This window comes from Glycine max, chromosome 3, assembly GCF_000004515.6.
Source record: "Glycine max cultivar Williams 82 chromosome 3, Glycine_max_v4.0, whole genome shotgun sequence".
Lineage (NCBI taxonomy): Eukaryota > Viridiplantae > Streptophyta > Magnoliopsida > Fabales > Fabaceae > Glycine > Glycine max.
In genome coordinates, this window is record NC_016090.4 from 27,169,376 (window position 1) to 27,172,520 (window position 3,145).

Genomic DNA, 3,145 nt, shown 5'->3' on the forward strand with positions numbered 1-3,145 from the left:
AACCACCTTCCAAGTAAAAAGAATCGCTTGATTCGCCCTTTAGAAAGAACTACGTAGGTCTGATTTCCTCTTCGATGGAGGGTACGTAGGAGGAAGAGCCCCGCTTTTGTCGACCTCAAAAATAAAAAAGAAATAAAAGTTTAGATGCATGATTTCACACAATTCTAATCTAAGGTTGTTGTCCTTTGGGACAAACGTGAGAGGTGCTAATACCTTCCTCAAACGTAAATACAACTCCCGAATTTGGAATATTCTTCATGACCGGTTTCCTTCGGTTTTTCCGATGTTTTCCACAAATAAACGTTGGTGGCGACTCCGCGCATTTTCCTCCTTTGGAAGACGCACCCGTGTGCCTCGCCTCGCTCGCCCGCAAAAGGGTAGGTTGCGACACCTTAACGCATGAATCTATCATAAAAATATCAGTCTCCCCAAACTGTCCAAACGGACAATTCGAGATTAAATACAATGATTAATGCAAATTGTCCGCAAGAATCATTGCATTCAGTCTCAAATGGGAATCTAAGGTTCACTCATCATGAACACAATTTGTATAGCATATATGAATTGTCATTAATGGCAGTGAACACGTAATAAAAATATTAATTGGTAACAAACATTTGTACCTGTGATGATGAGCAGCACGGTCCAAAATGAAAGCAAGAATCAAAGAAATAACTCAATGAACACCTACATCAATCATCATTCTAGAAAACAGATATCAATATGTGGCAATTACTAGGCTTATTAAAAATCCAGTTTCCTTCTACAATTAATTATGCATACAATTTGTGGACAATGTAAAACAAATAGATTAACTCATTAACAACTGTTGTGAACTGTGTTTGTGTGTGTGTGTGATGAGGGGGCGTGTGTCTGTGTGTCTCTAACAAGGGTGTGTGTGTGTCTGATGAGGGTGTCTGTGTGTCTCTGATGAGGGTGTGTGCATCTCTAATGAGGGTGTGTGTGTGTGTGTGTGATGAGGGTGTGTGTGTGTGTGATGAGGGTGTGTGTGTGTGTTTCTCTGATGAGGGTGCATGTGTTTGTGTGTGTGTGTTAATATGCTAACAAGTGGCTAATTATGTAGCCACTTGATGTTCAATGCGATCAAGTGGCTACATAATTGGGCATTGTTACAAATGAAAAACATTGGCAGATACATAGCAGATTGAATCTATAGGATTAAATCTATCAAGGAGAAAAGCAACTAATCCCAATCTATAGGATTCAATCTACCAAGTAGGAGAAAAGCAAAAAGGAGGAGTTTTAATGATCTGAAAATTTGAAACCCTGAACTAGAAGGCTATTGAATTTAATGTGGTAGAAAGTGAAGCTAGTTTATCAAGCTATATAGATATAACAATAAGCCTTTTTCCATTTCCCAAATACAGTAAATTATGCATTGAATACAAAAAGAATTAATTTACGAGCATATGGAGATATGAACAGAATGCAAACTCAGATGTATTTGTTTTGAATGGAGAGATAAATTACAAGAACAAATCCAAAAATGAGGAAATATACCATATGAGGATATACGTAGTAAAGGAAGAAGAAAATTAGGAATCATAATCAAAACAAGTGAATAATGATAAAGCCACAAAGCAAGGAGCCATAATGCAAGGCTACACTTATGTTTGGAGAGTCTGCAGCTAGACTTCATAGGAGAAGAAATGGTCTTTTCAAAATGTTATATTTAGCTTCGTTTCTAATACTTTTAGAACTACTTAAGTGGTTTGTTTTACTTTAGGGACTATTTAGGAGAGACTGTGAGAGTAATACCTCAAGAATGAAATTGATGGTTTACTCTTTGCTGGTTACTTGGATTTGGGACTTGGGAGATTGCATTTTCTTAATAACTTATGTTAATGGATTCTGTAGTTATAGGTATCAGCATTTGAAATTATATCCAGAAGATGAATCTAGCCCCCAGTCTATGAAGAAACTCGTGGTTGTTGAATCTTATAACGAGATTGTTTTCCCTGAACCCTCAGAGGTTTTTCTTGCATATGTACAGAATCATCATGTTGTTAATGTGCCTAGACTTCCTGCTGGTTTGAATTTATCAAGTCCTAGTACTTTTCTTTCAATGTTATTCCTATTCCTACAAGTAGTAGTATTTAAGTTTTTTACCCTTCAGATTTTTTCTTTAAGCTTTCCCTTGTTTTTGTTTCTGCAGTACCAAGCGATACTGTGAATGATAAGGAGAGAGGTGACAGCAAAGATCATCCTCTAACCCAATGGTTCTTGAACTTCTCTGAGGCTGATGAGCTCTTAAAACTTGCAGCAGCTCGCTAGCAAGTTATGGTTTCTTTATTCAATTATTCTATCATGCCTTGTCACTAGGGATTTATTAATGGCTTTTATTCGGCATTAGTTATTGTGCAGATGTTATGCTGTAGCGCTTTCTTTTGTTCCATAAAGTAATATTATTTTATGTAGCTATGGGGATTACCATCTAAAAGTAAATATAATCAATTCACTGATCCATTCCTGATGTGCAACTAATGAAGATAATCTTCTAACAAATGAGATAGTTTTTTTTTGTCTGCATTCTTCTTGTATTTAGTCTAGGAGGCTTTTATTGGATGGTGAAACCTAATGGATTAGTTCATGGTTTTATCACCAAATGTTTTATTTCTTTGCCACTGTTTTGGATGCATATGTAGTGAGCACGAAGTTAACTACTACAGTTACACATGGTCAATAGTTTTACAAACACGGTATTTCTCCAAAAAAAAAAAACAGCCAGAAAAGTGTAACAAGATTAACCGAAAGAATGGTCAAAAGAATGGCACTAATATATTTCAAATCTAAGATCATTAACCATGCTCAAAGTAGATGACCCCAAATTATAATTTTTCCTTTAATCATGCTCAACCAGATGCAACAACTTCAAAGGCAGCAACAATTTCATCAAGTAGAAGCTAGGCAACAAAGTTCTATGAATCCAACTTCCTCTTAAAGATATAAACAGTGGACTAAAGGTATAAATAGTGGACTAAACATGGATAACATGCAGCAAGTTAATTCTGAACAAAGAGACATACCTATTGAAGATTTTAATGGGAGGCAAGAACTAGCTGGATCTTCTGAAACTTCACAGGAAAACTAACAAAATACTATCACAAGAACTTGTTGGATCTTG